We start from the raw sequence: 17169 nt of genomic DNA, 5'->3' as shown, positions 1-17169 counted from the left end.
ATCAGCGGCTGGATACTCCAAAGCTTCAGAACATACCAGGAGCCCAGCTGGATCAGGCCGATCTAGCCCAGCTTCCTGTTGCACACAGCGGCTGCCTTGGGGGAGGTCAGCAAATGAGGCAGAGAGGCCGATGCTGTGGCCTCCCCTCTGGGTGGTTTCAGGCAGGAGGGGCTTCCATAGCTCGAAGCCATTGATGAATGTCTCTTCCAAGGACCTGTCTAACCCTCTTTAGAAGCTGCCTGTGCTGATGGACATCACTGTGAATTCACATGGCTGTAAAGTCCACTATTTGACTTCTGTTTGAGTGCAGACCTTCCCTTTTGTCACCAGTCGCCCGTTTGTGGGCCCCTGAGTTCTAGTATTATGGGGAAGGGAGAGCACAGTCGTATTCCCTGCCCGTCTCTACCCATTCCCCTGGAGGTGGGCAGAGGAGGCCCTATCAGCATTACTAGACCTGTCTGACAGTTTAGGATTCACTGAGGCCTTTACAGCCACCAGTTGGCTTCCTACTCACAAGTCCCCTTGGGACAGTAAGCTGCAGCCATTTGTCTTGTATGGGACTCAGTTCATTGTGGCTTGGGGCTCTCACCAGTTCCCCTGACCTTAATCTCCTTCTGAATCTGCAAGGAAAAGACGGCCAGTGTTATCAGTTCCTTGAATCCCCAGCACCAAGTGGGCCACGTTGGCAAAGGAGAACTAATAGCTGGGCTGGTTTTTTGGCAGCTGGTAATCTTGCTCTATCAGGCTGGTGGGAAGGTTGCTGCTCTAATTGAGCTTTGAAGGGGGGGGGGGGCATGCAGCCAGCCAGCCAACTTAAGCAAGCCCCTTCCTCACTGGTTGGGTGGCACCAGGTGGAGCCGCCATTCACTCACGTCTGGCTGTCTGAGGGGTTAAAAAAAAAGTCCACCCCAACCTGCATGAAGTGGGATGGGGAAGGCTGCTTAACCATCTCCGCCCCTCCAGCCATCAGGGCCCTGCAGGACCTTGGACATCCGCAGGGCCTGTAAAACTGTTGCTCCACTGACTTTGGGAGTGCCTCCCCCGCTACCCCCACATACCATCACACAGGCTGCTGTGCCGGCCCCCTCCCTGTGGGATAGGAGGTCTCCTCAGGTTGTCAGGTGTTTCTGGTTTTCTGGTTTGTTGTTTCTGTATTTAATTAATTTGGTTTTAATTATTTGATTTCAAATTTTTAAGTTTTTCTCTTTTGTACATCACCCAGAGCCCTTCAGGGGTGGGCAGTATGTATGTATGTATGTATGTATGTATGTATGTATGTATGTATGTGTTGTTGTTGTTGTTATTTGTTTAATTTAATATTCCGCCCTATCCCCGAAGGGCTCAGGGCTGTGTACAGCATAAAACATTGTACATAAAATCATCACAAAATTATTATCATAAATACAATTAAAAAAACAGTGTATGTATGTATGTATGAATGAATGAATGAATGAATGAATGAATGAATGAATGAATGAATGAATGAATGAATGAATGAAATGCTGTGTTCTTAGTCCAGTTTCAGGCCTGGGTTTATTTATTTAATCAAATGCCACCTCTTTGCCTGATCACGGTTCCTAAGGTGGTGAACAGATGAACAATATTCAAGCAGTTAAAATATGTTTAACATTATAAAACGGTTCAATAAAGATCCATAAGAAACAACCCCAGAACCAAGAAGGAGGGGCAGTCCCTGTTATTGTTGGTTGCCAGATGGAACAAAAAAGCCTACCAACAGCGTGTTCCCGGCGGTGCTGTTCGCACCGCACCGCCGGGAACACGCTGTTGGGGGAAAAACAACCCTTTAAAGGGTTGTTTTTCAGGGCGGCCTGACGCCACCCTGGGGGAGGGGGAGCAGCGCCGCCTGTGCGAATGGCTCCCTGGGAACGGTGTTTTTACCGTTCCCAGGGCGCCATAAATAGGCCGTGCGGAAACGGCCTAAAAGAAAAAAAGCCTTCATGGGTAGCCCCAGCCAGGTGAAATGCTGTCTAATGAGATCAGGGCCCTGCAGCTGTAATATAGAGGCCCTTTCCGCACAGATCAATTGAAATGTTTTGGAGCAGGAAATAAAACGTTCCTCCATGGAGTTCTGCACAGTTTTTACCCCCTATGGTTCCCAAAACGTTTTATTTGCAAACTTAAAATGTTTAAAATTAATACCCTTTTTAAACCCTTCAATTGAAATGGTCTCAAAACGGCTTCACTTGCCTGTGCGATCTCTTTGAGATGTTTTTCACACCTCTCTGCCTTCCATGAACTTCCTCCTCAGTGCCATTTTGTGAGCTGACTCGCCATACCCACTTGCCTGCTTTTGGAGCGCTTCTGTGAGTTTTTGAAAAAAGACTGGCTAGTCTTTGAGACCTCTGATTATACGAGCCACGGAGAATCACAGCACAAGGCTGTAGGTTCAACAAGAAACTTGAAAAAAGGAAAGATCACGTAGGTCGATTCCGCACTCACTAACTTGACCTAGGTTCAACCTAGGTGCTCCCCACATCCGGCGATTTCCACGGGGGTCCGTTCCTGCTCTGCTCCATCCCGCCGTTAAATTTCTGACTCCACCAGGGAGGTACAGTTTTTTCAGCGAACCCAGGTCGAAGCTGGTAAAGTGGGGAATCTCTGTCGCCTCGATTTGCCCGTTCAGCCAATCACAAATGTCTTGGGCATGTGCGGAACAGAGACTTCATCACCAGCTGGCGATGCCTCCCCCCCCCCCCCCCGCTTCTGCCATATAGGCCCGAAGGCCATCACACATAAGCGGAGGGGCAGATTACCGCACGCTGCTCGCCTTGCTCTAGAAAATGGAAAGGGGGGGAAGGGACACACGCTCGCATTCCCGCCGCAACGCAGCAACCTATCAGGAACTAGGAGTGAATGACACGCTGAGGTGATCCTGCCCTCTGAGCGCAGCTCTGGCAGGACGACCCTCTCGAGGAAACTGCTGCAATAGAGAGTACTTGAGGAGGGAATGCGACCTTTTCGAAGCCCGGCCAAGGGTCAAACCTAGGTTGAGTTAGTGAGTGTGGAATCGCCAGTAATGGCAGCCATGAATCATTCAAGAGGGCGAGTGTGGACATATGTTGTGTTAAAGGAAGGGGATTGAAAAGGAGGGATTAGAAACGTTGCTCGGAAAGGGCCAAAAGTTGTTCCATCGGGCCTGTGGTTAAGGGCAGTGACAGTTTTTCTTTGGTTTTTCTCCAACAAGGTTGAATAAATATTGTAACTTAAATTTTAGGTTGTTTCGCCCTTCTCCGGATTTTATTTTAGGGTCCCATCATTTATTATTATCTTAATTTTTATGGGAAATTAAATGTTGTGAGCTGCTCTGAGCCTGTTGCAGCAGGGGGGAGTGGTCCACAAATCTAATAAATAAAAAAATGAGTTGGTTCTGGTGGGTTTTCCGGGCTGTGTGGCCGGACCATGGCCATGCAGCTCGGAAACCCCACCAGAACCAATTGAATCCAGCCATGAAAGCCTTCGACAAAAAAATAAGTTGTTTGTGCAACTCCCTGCCATATAATGTGTTGGTGGCCATGAGTTTAGATAGATTTAAAAAGGGGGTTGGTCACACCTGCTGGCTATTAGCATGATAGCTGAATAGGAGTGCCAAATTCAGAAGCACCTCGAGGCGAGGCCTGGAGATCTCCCAGATTACCACCGATTTCCAGAGATTAGAAAATGGCTGCTTTGGAAAATGGACTCAATGGCATTACAGCACACTGAGCTTCCTCTCCAAACTCCACCCTCCACCCACCCCACTCCAAAATCTACAGGCATTTCCCAGCCTGGACTACTGCTCACGGAGCAGTTCGCTGAGGAAGGCTGTTCATGGCCTTCCCTGAGACACCAAAATGAATGTTGTTGGAAATAGGATGCTAGACTAAATGGACTGCTGGTCTGATTCTGCAGGGCTAATCTCATGTAGGGCCACTCCCCACTTACCTCCTCTGTGTGCAACCACGCAGCGACCCCACTAGAAAAGCCTCCGTGGCTTTTGACCACGGAGACATTTGTCTCCCACTGCTCAGGCTCCCGGAGCATGAAGCCTTCGAAGCGGTGCCCTTCGCCCCTCTCCTCCGGCACTCGGGGGTCCTGTGGCTGCTCCGCACGTCGGGCAGCAGGCGAGGCGCGCCGGACCGCAGCCACAGGTGCTGGTGGTGCGCCAGTCCCGGCCAGGGGGGCTTGGCCGCCTGACCGGGCGACACGCGAGGCTCCCGGCAAAGAGCCACCATTTTTGTCGCCGTCCTCCTCCTCCTCTCCCGCCACTAAGCTCAGCTCGTCGCTGAGTCCGGCCGCGGCGGCTTCCTCCCGGGCCAGCAGCAGCAGCCGCACCTTCAGCTCCACAGCGCCCGGAATTTGCCGCTCTCCCACCTCCTTGCCGCGGGGTTTTTGAAAATGCTGCTCTTTTTTGAGGACCTAATTTGCCGCGCGCCAAGGAGGTGGGAGAGCGGCAAATTCCGGGCAGCTGCGCAGTGGGCGCTGGTGATGTGGGGAACGTCAAGGATCCCCGTGTCTTTCAAAGAGGTGACCCCGGGGCTTATGGTGAGTGGGGAGCGGCCCGTAAAGTGGTTCTTCACACAAAACATAATGAACTCAAGGAATCTGGTTCCTCAAGATGTTGTGATGAATCCTTTTTTTTTTAATGGAGGAGAGGATAGACTATACTAGCAACTATTAGCCATGGCAGGTAAATGGAAGCTGCAAATTCCAGGGCAATGGATGTCTTCATGCTAGATGTTGAAGAAAAACGAGAAAGGATAGTTGTTCTTTTCATGGTCTGCTATTGAAAATGCCCAGTTTGCTGTGGGTAAAGTTTAGATGACCAGGGAAGGCAGTGGCAGACCACCCCATAAACATAGTCTACCTAGTAAATGTTGTGATGTCACATCACTCCATGGGCTAATACTGACCTGGAGGGTGCACAAGGGACCACCTTTACCCTTTTTAAGAACTGGGTGCTGGAAATGCCCCACTTCGGGAGCTCTTCTTCCATTGTTAGTTTGGAAAATAGAAAGGCAGTATAGGGGTTTATAGGTTTAATTTTAGTCTAATCCATTAATCGAAGCAATGGTCTTCAGCCAAGCAGCGGTCATGACGGTAAGATGGACTGCAAAATCCCACCTGTGGGCGCAAGTCCTTACAAAGTCACCATTTTCTTGCTGCCTGTTGGAAGGGCCTGTTGCTTGTGTGAAGTTGTCACGGGCGACGCAATGAAGAGACGAGACACAGCGATATCATCCGGTGGAGAGAAGCCAGTAGTGGGGCTGATCTGACTAATCTGCCATGCTCTGGTCCCTGGCACCTTTTATTAGGGTTTTCGGGAGGCGGGTTGGAAGGCGGGAGAATATTGGGCAATACATGAGTCATAAGGGCTGCGTACGTGCGGGAGGAAACGCTCCTGTCTGGGTCTAATCCGTACCTGGGGGTATGCACCTTTTGTCCCTTTGTCCAGGACATCTGGTGACCCGTGAGTCATGGGGTCTTGTGATGGGTGAGTCCGCTAGCCCGAGGGGTAACAGATGGCACAGGCATTCCCACGCGCTTTCTGAGACCCCATGAGGTTTGCTGGCTCACCCCAACACTTGTGAGCATGTGCAGAGGGCAAGAATGTCACACCTCTTGTCTCTCATTGCATGCAGGCTTGTTGTGCAGAGGACCCACCTGTAGCCCACCTGTAGAGGACCCACCTGACTCAGGACATGTTCCTCCCAGTTCCTCACATGCTCAGCTGGCAGTTGCGTATCTCATCCTTGGTTCTCTTGGTCTGCTGCCCAAACTCTTGGCGTTGACACCATTGAGATCTTGACTCTTCTCATCGTGTGGGGAATGCAGCTGACTTCTCATCTCATGCTTGCAGCTCACATGTTAATGCCTGCAGGTTAGCGGTGGGTCTCAGATCTGGAAAGGTCAAAGGTCACCAGAGTCAACTTCCTTGTCTCCCAGCTAACACCACCGAAAGCCACTCTCCATATCACAGTTTGTAAACCACATTCTGCAGCTCTTCTCAGCAACTGCATCAGAACTATACAACCTTAGGGGACCATTTCAGAAACACACCCAAACCTGATCCGCTTTCAGAAGAATTTCAGAGCCCTGCCTTGTATTTGGGGCGGCGTTTGGGAAACTGGAATTAAGCGAACAAGCCAGAAGGAGCAGAAGAGGAGCGTTTGTTATTCACTCTGTTGAAATTTTTAACCTGCCTACCAATCTAATTACTCAGCACAAGTTAACCACCTCACACAACCAGCCAATCCAAGTCCCATTAAATGAAGAAATATTATCTCGTATGATAATTACCTCAAAACAACTTGCCCACAGCCATTAAAAGGCAGAACAGAAAAAAAAAGTATCTGGAAAGTTCCTATTTGTGAAGCCACTGGAAATAATAGAGTTGATATGTCTGTGCTCACAGGGAGCTCGGCCCAGCAGGTATTGGGTCTGAGCCCTTCGGGGGTAGGGCGGTATACAAATATAATTAATAATAATAATAACAACAACAACAACTTACACGATACAAGGATTTAAGGATTGAACTACAAAGACTCTGGCACAAACCAGTAAAGGTGGTCCCAGTGGTGATCGGCACACTGGGTGCGATGGCTCAGAGACCTATGGACAACGCTTAAAAACAATGGATTGAGACAAGATCACCATATGTCAGCTACCAAAGCCCACCCTACTCGGCTCTGCCGCGCATTATTAGTTGATAAATCATGCATTCCTAGATGGCAGGAAGTGTCCGACGTGTGATGTAATACAAAATCCAGCATATTGATCTTGTTTGCTGGGTATAACTGGTTTTGTATCAGTATAATAATAATAATAATAATAATAATAATAATAATAATAATAATAATAATAATAATAATAATAATAATAATACATTACAACTTCCTAGGCCTCTGGGTGAGGCTCGAATTGTAATGAAGGCCAACAACCAGCTAAAGATCTGGCAGCTGTGAAATCTACCATAATAATAATAATTTTGCCTCACTTGCCAGTCATGGGATAGTTTAAGCCTTAGTTTAAGCCTTATGTACAGATAGTTATTGGCTTGGTTCTGGTGGGTTTTCCGGGCTGTGTGGCCGTGGTCTGGTGGATTTTGTTCCAAATGTTTCGCCTGCATCTGTGGCTGGCATCTTCAGAGGTGTATCACAGAGGGAAGTCTGTTTCACACTGTGTCTAAGTGAGAAGGGAAAGTTTAGACACAGTGTGAAACAGACTTTTCTCTGTGATCCACCAGACCACAGCCACACAGCCCGGAAAACCCACCAGAACCAGTTGAATCCGGCCGTGAAAGCCTTCGACAATACAGTTATTGGCTTGTTCGTTTGCTTAAAAGCTGATATGGTGCTGTGGCTCAGGTGAGCTGCAATCCTAAACGTTTACAGGTTAAACTCTTTTCTCAGCCTACTGCCCCTGAGACAGACCTTTCCCCTGCTTTCTAAGCCTCAGCCCCGAAATATGGGGACCCTAATACTGACCTGCCTTATTTACATCATAGCACCATAATATCAACCAAGGGGGAATAGCCATATCAAAATTAACTATAGTTCCCCATAACATACAATCACTAATAAGAAAAGGTAAAGGAAGAGATAGCAAAACAACACTGAAAGCTCAAAACACAGATCAATAGAGTGTTCCTGCCTAAATTTCAAAACACAGTCCAGAGCACACAAAAACTAGCAAAGGAATTAGTTGTCTGGAATTATGCAGCCTTACATCGTTTGGGGAACCTAATCTAAGAAAGCATGCAAGGTCGGCACCAGAACAGAGAAGGCCAAAGGTTTAACAGGACAGGTGAACTGTCCAGACAGAAGATCCTGGGCGCCCCGCAAAAGGAGACAGCGGACTGAGCAAAATGGGCATACATAAAGGTCAGGACCACATTTGTGCCAAATGAATGAAATCTGGGCAGAGCTTCTGTTCCTCTGCAGTTTGCCAACACTTCGCGTGGCCTGGCAGTGCTGAAGGGAAACAGCTTTTGGCACATAACCTATTGCTCATGAAACTTTGGCCCTGGAGGAGTCAGCCCCGTGGATCCAAGACCAGCTCTGGAATGGTGTTAGACTCTTGCTTGTGCATCCAAGGCCCATTGTCCATGGAGCGCTTTCTGCGGTGCTCCTAGCCCTCAAGTCCTTTCACCGTGGGGTCTCCTCGTGTTTCCCTGCTTAAATGTGTCGTCCGTGCAGCCACCATTGCGCCCCTAGCTGCCGCCACTCAAAAAGCAAGATATTACCCTTTAAAGGTAATATTGATATTGCTTATATCAACACTGTTGGGGCTGCTTTTCGTTGCTTTTGCATTTTTAGGGGGAAACCGGCCATGGATCCCTGAGGGGAGGGAATGGTCTCCCCGCTCCTACTCCTCTCAGGGAGTGGTTTTTCCCCTAAAAATTTGAAAGCAACGAGAAACAGTCTCAACAATGTCGATATAAATAATATTGATGTTATCTTTAAAAGAATTTAAAGAAGCAAAACAGGCAACCTTCATCTTGCCTTTTGACTGTAGCGACTCGGAAGGAGGGAGATCTTGGAGCAAGAGGGAAACCTTGTGGTTTCCCCACTCTCGCAAACCGTGGGGCGCCCAGGATCTTTGGTAATGCAACTCTAATGGCGTCAGTACCAGAATTTCTGCCCCCACAGAAACCATCTGCTTGCTGAGGGGCAGAACGCTAGACTAGTGTATAATCAGCCTAAATCACATTTTTTTTCAGTTTCTTTGCAAACTATATTGCTTCTCAAAAAAGGGGGGGGGGAATTGGGATGGAAATAATATATTGTGATGGAATAGTACTGTAAAACTAGCAAAATCACACATGACTGTGAAAAGCATCTTTGCCTTTTGATCTCCTGGAGGGAGGACAGGAAGCCATACAAAGGTGCCAGGATGAAACTTCAAAGGCCTAAGTTACCTCGTGACCTGAACAGAGTTTTCCTGAGAAGGGGAAAACAAAGGTTTTTGAATTCCATCTTGAGACGTGGACAGAGAAGCATCTCTGGGCCATGGGTTCCCGGAATGGGAACAAAGAACCAAAAGGGACGTAACCAGCTAAGCAATCCCTTAACTGCAATCATGTTTTATTTCTTTTATTTCTGTTTTTCAATAAAAATCGTTGAGACCTCGGCTAGTTGGAGTTATTGGATAAAAGAACCCAGGTTTTACTGAAACAAGCATGGCTCTCCCAGGCTTGCTTTCATGATATTACCCCATATGTCCCGGCTCGTCCTCTGCGATCAGCAGAGGCGAATTTACTGGAGATCCCTGGCCCCTCGATGACGCGGCTGGCCTCCACACGGGCCAGGGCCTTTACGGCTCTGGCACCGGCCTGGTGGAACACATTACCACCAGCTGTCCAGGCCCTGCGGGACCTTGGAGAGTTCCGCAGGGCCTGTAAGACCGAATTGTTCCACCAGGCCTTTGGAGAGTCCAGCCGCCGATAATGCCCCTCCCTCCCCCCCTGCTGGCAGGGTCCCCTAACATCATTGGGACCCATCCTCGTTTTTTCTGGAAGAGGGTGGTATATGGGTCTCGTGGGCCCCTATTTTAGAATATACTTGTTTTAAGAATTTTTTATGTTTTATGTATGATTTTGTGTTGTTCACCGCCCTGAGCCCTTTCCACAGACTCCACCCTCCAAAGCACCCATTTATTTCAGGGGAATTGATCTCTGTCATCTGGAGATCAGCTGTAATCCCGGGGGATTTCTAGGCCCGGCTTGGAGGTTGTCCAGCCTACCCCGCATTCCTTTTTTGTTCCAAATAATTTTTATTTTACCAGCTAAAGAAATATGGGGTGGGGTGGGGGGTTTAAGGTAGAAAATAAGCAAATGTGACAATCATAAAAAATAAAGACAAACATATTCAGGAAGTAAAAAAAAGCTAACAAAGAGAAAGGGAAAGGGGGGCTGAGAGAGAAAGAGGGGAAGGCTGCTTCTAAGAGCTCACGGCTCACTCACACTTGCTGATCCTCGTGGGTCTAGGTCAGAATCCTTCTAGTCCGCCTGTCAAATTTAAGGTCCCCAATATCTGGGAAGGCAAGAGCTGAATAAGAACTCAGCAAAATCACTCCTATCAGCAAGTATGGAGCTCAACCAGAGGCCAAATAAACTCAAAAATAAACACGTTGCACTCTGGCTGTGTCCAATCTTATATATTGATCTTACATATAATTAAACAACTTAACACTTCTATTTGTATTTACATTTCCTTATTTCTCTGACAAAGTTCTTAAAAGATACAGCATAAGTCTTCCAACTCTTGTTATAACTAAACATAAATAATCGCTTAGTCCATTCAATTCTTTGTTCAGAAACAAAGCTTCAGTTCCATATAGTCCATATTCCAATTCTGTAGGTTCTACATAAAAACGCCTCGCGCGTATAGAACGTTTTTCGTGCGTCTTCCTCAGTATGCCAGTATGTTCAATCAACTTCCAACAGTTCTTTGAGGCTTCTAATGGGTATATCTGAAATTAAAGTTACACAGATACATATACACTGAAATCAAAATTATGCCTATGCATCTATCTTTCTTGCACCAGTCCAGAGGCTCAACCAAAGTGAGATGCCATTTCCCCAGACCTCCCCTACCCCACATTCAGATACACAGGGGTCTCTCTTCCCCAAACTGAAGTCCCAGTATATGGATTTTGGTTTTGGAAAAAAAAGATTAAAAAGTCATACAAAAGAAAATGTACCAAGCAGCTTCACCCTGAAACCTCAGGGCTAACTCACCTCGAAACCAGAAAACCCGACAAGAAGAAACTTGGGAAGTGGAACAGGGAGATATTGATATTTCTGGGAAAGAATGGAATGTTCTGACTACACCCTGCTGAAGAGTAGACACTCAGGAGAATTCCCTAGCCCCACACCATGACATTACGTTTTTCCTGGCAGAAAGGCAAGCTGAAATACATTCTGCCAGGCTGCCAGCTCATAACCCTCGAGGTCTTCGGTCCTCACAGATTAGACAAACACTCATGGGCCAGACTGGGTTGTTAAAAACAGCCCGGAGTGGCCCTATTAATGCCTTAAAGCACAGGTGTCAAACTCGCGCCCCTCCAGATGTTATGGACTACAGTTTCCATCATCCCCTGCCAGCATGATGCTGGCAGGGGATGATGGGAACTGTAGTCCATAACATCTGGAGGGGCGCGAGTTTGACACCTATGCCTTAAAAGTTGCTCTTCCCAAATCCAGGCTCACGGGTAGGCCCACCCCTATTGTTAACTATCTCACGTCCTGGGTCTGAACCATGTCGCCCCTGGAGTGCAGTCGGTCCCACAGAGTCCCTAATTCTAGGTTGCCAGTGGCCCTCTAGGGCAGTGATAACGGACCTTTTCAAGACCGAGTGCCCAACTTGCAACTCAAAACCCACTTATTTATTGCAAAGTGCCAACACGGCAATTTAACCTGAATACTAAGGTTTTTGTTTAGAAAAAAACGGTTGGCTCTGAGGCGTGCATTACTCAGGAGTAAGCTTGGTGGTAGTCGGTGGCTTTGCTTTGAAGCAACCGTGCAACTCTTCCAGTGGGTGAATCACGACCCTAGGAGGGTTTACTCAGAAGCAAGCCCCATTGCCAGCAACCGAGCTTACTCCCAGGTAAAGGATCACGCTTTAGTTCTTCGCATGAAAATCGGTGGGGTTTAACGGCACTTAACAGGGTTACCTACACTGCTTCCCCAAAACTAGATCTTAGGTTTAATGCTAATAATCGAGCCCAGTGGCCCAGGCCAGCCTAGATGTGGGGGGAGGGGCACTCTGTTTGCGCGTGCCCAAAGAGAGGGCTCTGAGTGCCACCTCTGGCACCCGTGCCGTGCCATAGGTTCGCCACCACTGCTCTAGGGTAACAACCTTGTGGGAAATGTCCCAGGAAATGAAAGAGCCAGTCGTAGTATCCAGATAAAGCATTGCAGTTTCAGCTACAGTAAAAATAAAAAATAAAAGCTAAGCTCCATCGAGTTTTTTAATGAAATTTGCCTTTGACCTTTTAGGCCGCCCACTTCCACAAGTGAAGCTTGGAGATCTTTCAAGAATGACCATTTATCTCCAGGCTACAGAGACCAATTCCCCTCAAGTCAATGGCTGCTTTGGCTTATAGACTCCATGGTGCATTATGCCCTGCTGAGGTCCCTCTTCCCCTCACACCTCATCTTCCTCAGGCCTCACCTACAAATTTCCAGGAATTTCCCAACTCAAAAGGGAAGAAGAGGAAGAGTTTGGATTTATACCCCCACCCTTCTCTCCTGTAAGGAGACTCAAGGTGGCTGACAAGCTCCTTTCCCTTCATCTCCTCACAAACAGACACCTTGTGAGGTAGGTGGGGCTGAGAGAGTTCTGAGAGAATCGTGATTGGCTCAAAGTCACCCAGCAGTCTTCATACTGAGAAGCATGGAAACAAATCCACTTCACTGGCTAAGAGCCTGCTGCTCATGTGGAGGAGTGGGGAATCAAACCTGGTTCTCCAAATTAGAGTCCACCACACCCCACTGGCAATCTAATCTCACTGTCTAAAATCACTCCTATGGGCTTGCAATCCCTTGCTTTTTTTAAACAAACATTTTAGTTTTTACCTTAAAACATTATTTCTTGGTGGAGGTGGTATGCCTGTTTTCTAAGAACAATTTGTTAAATCCATAGGCCCCAATGCCTATACTGAAACCAGTGCTGTTAGGTATATTGAATGCACTATACCAGTGATGGCGAACCTAAGGCATGGGTGCCAGAGGTGGCACTCAGAGCCCTCTCTGTGGGCATGCGCAAACAGAGTGCCCCCCCCCCCAATCTAGGCTGTCCTGGGCCACTGGGCTCAATTATTAGCATTAAACCTAAGACCCAGTTTTGGGGAAGCAGTGTAGGTAACCCTGTTAAGCGCTGTTAAACCCCACCGATTTTCATGCGAAGAACTAAAGCGTGATCCTTTACCTGGGAGTAAGCTCGGTTGCTGGTAATGGGACTTGTTTCTGAGTAAGTCCTCCTAGGGTCGTGATTCACCTGTTGTAAGAGTTGCATGGTTGCTTCAAAGCAAAGCCACCGACTACCACCAAGCTTACTCCCGAGTAACGCACGTCTCGGAGCCAACCATTTTTTCTATACCAAAACCTCAGTATTCGGGTTAAATTGCCGTGTTGGCACTTTGCGATAACTAAGTGGGTTTTGGGTTGCAGTTTGGGCACTCGGTCTCGAAAAGGCTCGCCATCACTGCACTATACACTTCACAGGCTGTCATTTGGGGTGGAGGCCAGAGGAGGGCTCAGTCTTCCCTGATAAGAGTGGTATATTTGAAGGCCCATCCAGATTTAGGGCCCAGAGCATTTCCTCCACCCTGCTCTTTGAGCTTCCGCAATTGAAAGAAAACCTAGGAGCGGCTTCGAAAGGCAAACAACATTTCCTCCCTATCTGATTAGGCTGCGTTCTGTGCCGCTCTGTCCGCTGGAAAACCTTGATAACATGTTCCGCTGGCAGGAGCCCGAAAGAGAGAGCTTGTGGCTTTTTCTGCTGCAGGCACAGCTCACTGCAAATTTTCCCAGCTGTCAGACCATGTGTCTCGGAAATGTTTTCTGTGAAATCATTCCAAGCACCCCTTCCCCCCATCTTTTCCCCACTTGTCTATTCAGTGGTGTCACCAGCAGGAAAATAGGAAAAATATTTTCCTGAGCCTGCCACTGAACTACACTGGCTAAGGATCAGAGCAAAGAGACCAGTGTTGTCCAAAAGCCCCCACAAGTCCTGGAAAGAACATGTATATACAAATGTGCTGATATTTCACATGGTTTCCTTCTTGCCTTTTTCCCTTTTAAGGTTTAATGTAAGCCCCTCAGTGTTGGATTTATTATTTGCCAAATGTTTAGGATTATACTTTAGCTAGGTTCTCCAGTTGATTTAAGGTTTTGTTACTGTTAATTTAGGATACTCTTGCTTATATGTTTATATGGGCTTGTACTGTATTGGAGGTTCTTTGTTATAAGGTTAAGGGATTCTATAGAGGTACTTTAAGTGATAGACAAGAAGAGAAATGGATTAGAAATATTCTTCTTACTTTATTGTATTAATAGAAGAAGCCTCTTAGGATTTTAGTAGTTCTATTTTAGCTAGGTAACAAGGAAGTAGATCAGAAAATGCAAAGTAAGGACAACTCCTTCTTACAATCTGATAAGTTTGTCAACCTCAACAAAAGACCTTTTTGGACTTACAAGGAGTGCCTTGGCCGTTTGGAGGACATCACCCTACTTCCCATTGGACTATTTGAATTTTCACTTCTAGGATCTCAAGACCCATTGGACTATTGAAGTTTCCACTTCTAGGATCTCAAGATTCATTGGCAGCCTTTTCTTCTGGGACTTAATCCCATCAGCAAAAACAAAAGACTGTCTTCCTCCTCTTTATTTTAAATTGTCTGTATTATGTGGCAGGGGACTGCCCCCTTCCTCCTCGGATTGGGTGAAAAACTGTATAAAAAGGGCTGTGTTTCGTTCTGTACTGGGCAGTCTGGCCTGGAAATCACAATAAAGAACCTCTGCTCTGAAGGCAGCCTGCCTCTGCATCCACTCACTGTTGCCAAAGCTGAAATCACTCTGAAATCACTATCGCTCATTGCTGACAAAGCTGAAATCACTCTGAAATCACTTTCTAGTTACCCCTGGCTGTGGGTAACAGTGGCATTTATTCCATTTGCTGCTGCTGAAAACATCTTATTCCGAATGGGGGTGGCATGGCTTCCGTGATGCAGAAGAACAACTCTGCTCCATTTCCCCCTTTTGCTCAGGTGCTCAAGCGTTACTGTGCAGTTACATTGAAGCAGGGATGCAACCAATGTCTCAGCCTCCCTTTCTACCTCTGAGAATTGCCGACCCAAAACAGAAGAATAGAAACGTGTAGCTTTCCCCCCCCCCCCCCCACCGCACAAAATACCCAGATTTTTCATTAGAGCTATGGCAATGCATTGCATAATGATCACTGCAGCAGGCCCTTGTCAATTTCTTCCTGCAAAAGTAACTTCCCTTGTCAATTCAACTGACTACTAACTGCAAACACAAAGTCTATCTTCATTGTAACATTAACACACACACACACACACAGCACCACCACCACCACCACCACCAGAAAGCCCTTCATAGGACTTACAGGATTTACCCGAAAGAGTGGCCTAAGTCTGCACGCCTGGCCCTAAACCCCAGGAGGAAGCTGACTTAGGTCAGCTATGCTCAGGACCCCTCTCCCCCATGCTGGTGTCCAATTGGGATGCCAACACAGTCCCGCCCACCACGGACCTCTGGGGTTTGTGGTGGCAGGGCTGAGGGGAGGCATGCGGCCACCAGCATATCTGCTTCCTCCACTGGGTAAGTGCTCCACGGAGGGCAAACACACCAAAGCAAGCGATGCCGCTCGCTCAAACCAGGTGCCTTGAAGGCAGCAGGCGGGTACACCCACCAGGCGATCCTCGCCGACCGTAGCTGCAGCTGTGACTACTGACCATGCTCACCGTTGTCGTGCGCCGCTCCCAGCCTCAGTCATCCCGTCTGGCTCCAAAGCAGGGAGGAAAGGCCCCTGCCACCGGCCTCTCCCCGTCTCGCTCGCTCGGCTTGGACTGCTCACTTGCAACCCCTGTACGAGAGGTCCAAGTCATGCAAGCAGTCCGAGCTGAGGAAGCGAGACGAGGAGAGGCCGGTGGCAGGGGCCTTTCCTCCCCATTTCGGGAACTGGCAGGTGACAGACGAGGAGATTGAAGCTAAGAACATAAGAACAAGCCAGCTGGATCAGACCAGAGTCCATCTAGTCCAGCTCTCTGCTACTCGCAGTGGCCCACCAGGTGTCTTTGGGAGCTCACATGCAGGAGGTGAAAGCAATGACCTTCTGCGGCTGTTGCTCCCGATCACCTGGTCTGTTAAGGCATTTGCAATCTCAGATCAAAGAGGATCAAGATTGGTAGCCATAAATCGACTTCTCCTCCATAAATCTGTCTAAGCCCTTTTTAAAGCTATCCAGGTTAGTGGCCATCACCACCTCCTGTGGCAGCATATTCCAAACACCAATCACACGTTGTGTGAAGAAGTGTTTCCTTTTATTAGTCCTAATTCTTCCCCCCATCATTTTCAATGGATGCCCCCTGGTTCTAGTATTGTGAGAAAGAGAGAAAAATTTCTCTCTGTCCACATTTCCTACCCCATGCATAATTTTATAGACTTCAATCATATCCCCCCTCAGTCGTCTCCTCTCCAAACTAAAGAGTCCCAAACGCTGCAGCCTCTCCTCATAAGGAAGGTGCTCCAGTCCCTCAATCATCCTTGTTGCCCTTCTCTGCACTTTTTCTATCTCCTCAATATCCTTTTTGAGATGCGGCGACCAGAACTGGACACAGTACTCCAAGTGCGGTTGCACCACGGCTTTATATAAGGGCATGACAATCTTTGCAGTATTATTATCAACTCCTTTCCTAATGATCCCCAGCATAGAGTTTGCCTTTTTCACAGCTGCCATGCATTGAGTTGACACTCCCGTGGAACTATCAACTAAGATGCCCAAATCCCTAGAAGGGGATGACCGAGGCTGGGGAGTGGCGCACGATGACGGTGAGCATGGTCAGTAGTCACACCTGCAGCTACGGTCGGCAAGGATTGCCTGGTGGGTATACCCGCCTGCCGCCTTCAAGGCGCCTGGTTGCAGGAGTTGCCATGCCAGGGGGCTGCCTTCTGCGTGCCGGGCATTGCAGCCCCCCAGGAACAGAGACCTTTCACCTCCCGCGGGGCTTGCGGTTGAGAGGATCCTTGCAAAGATTTGCATGCACCGAGGTCTCCGAGGCTGCAAGTGCATGCGCGCTTGCTCGAGAGGAAGCCCCTGAAAGGAAGGTGGATAAATGTTTTCAGGGGGCCGCATTTGGCCCCCGGGCCGTAGTTTGACGACCCATGGTATAAACCAACAGGTAAAGCTTTCTAAGCCCTGACGTGGACAGCCAGGGGTCTGCAACCCGTGGCTCTGGAGCCGCATGCGGCTCTTTCAGCCTTATACTGTGGCTCCACGTGGCCTGGAGGTCAGAGGGTAGCGTGGTTGTGTCCCTCCAAAGCAGCTCTGGAAGGAAAGGTGAGTGGAGGGGCTGAACCGGAGGCAGCTCTATGCGCGAGTGTGTCACTTTTCATGTCCCCTTCACTCACCTCTCCTTCCAGCGCTG

The sequence above is a fragment of the Sphaerodactylus townsendi genome, linkage group LG03 (genome assembly GCF_021028975.2).
Source record: "Sphaerodactylus townsendi isolate TG3544 linkage group LG03, MPM_Stown_v2.3, whole genome shotgun sequence".
NCBI classification, from domain to species: Eukaryota; Metazoa; Chordata; class Lepidosauria; order Squamata; family Sphaerodactylidae; genus Sphaerodactylus; species Sphaerodactylus townsendi.
This window is presented reverse-complemented; position numbering follows the sequence as displayed.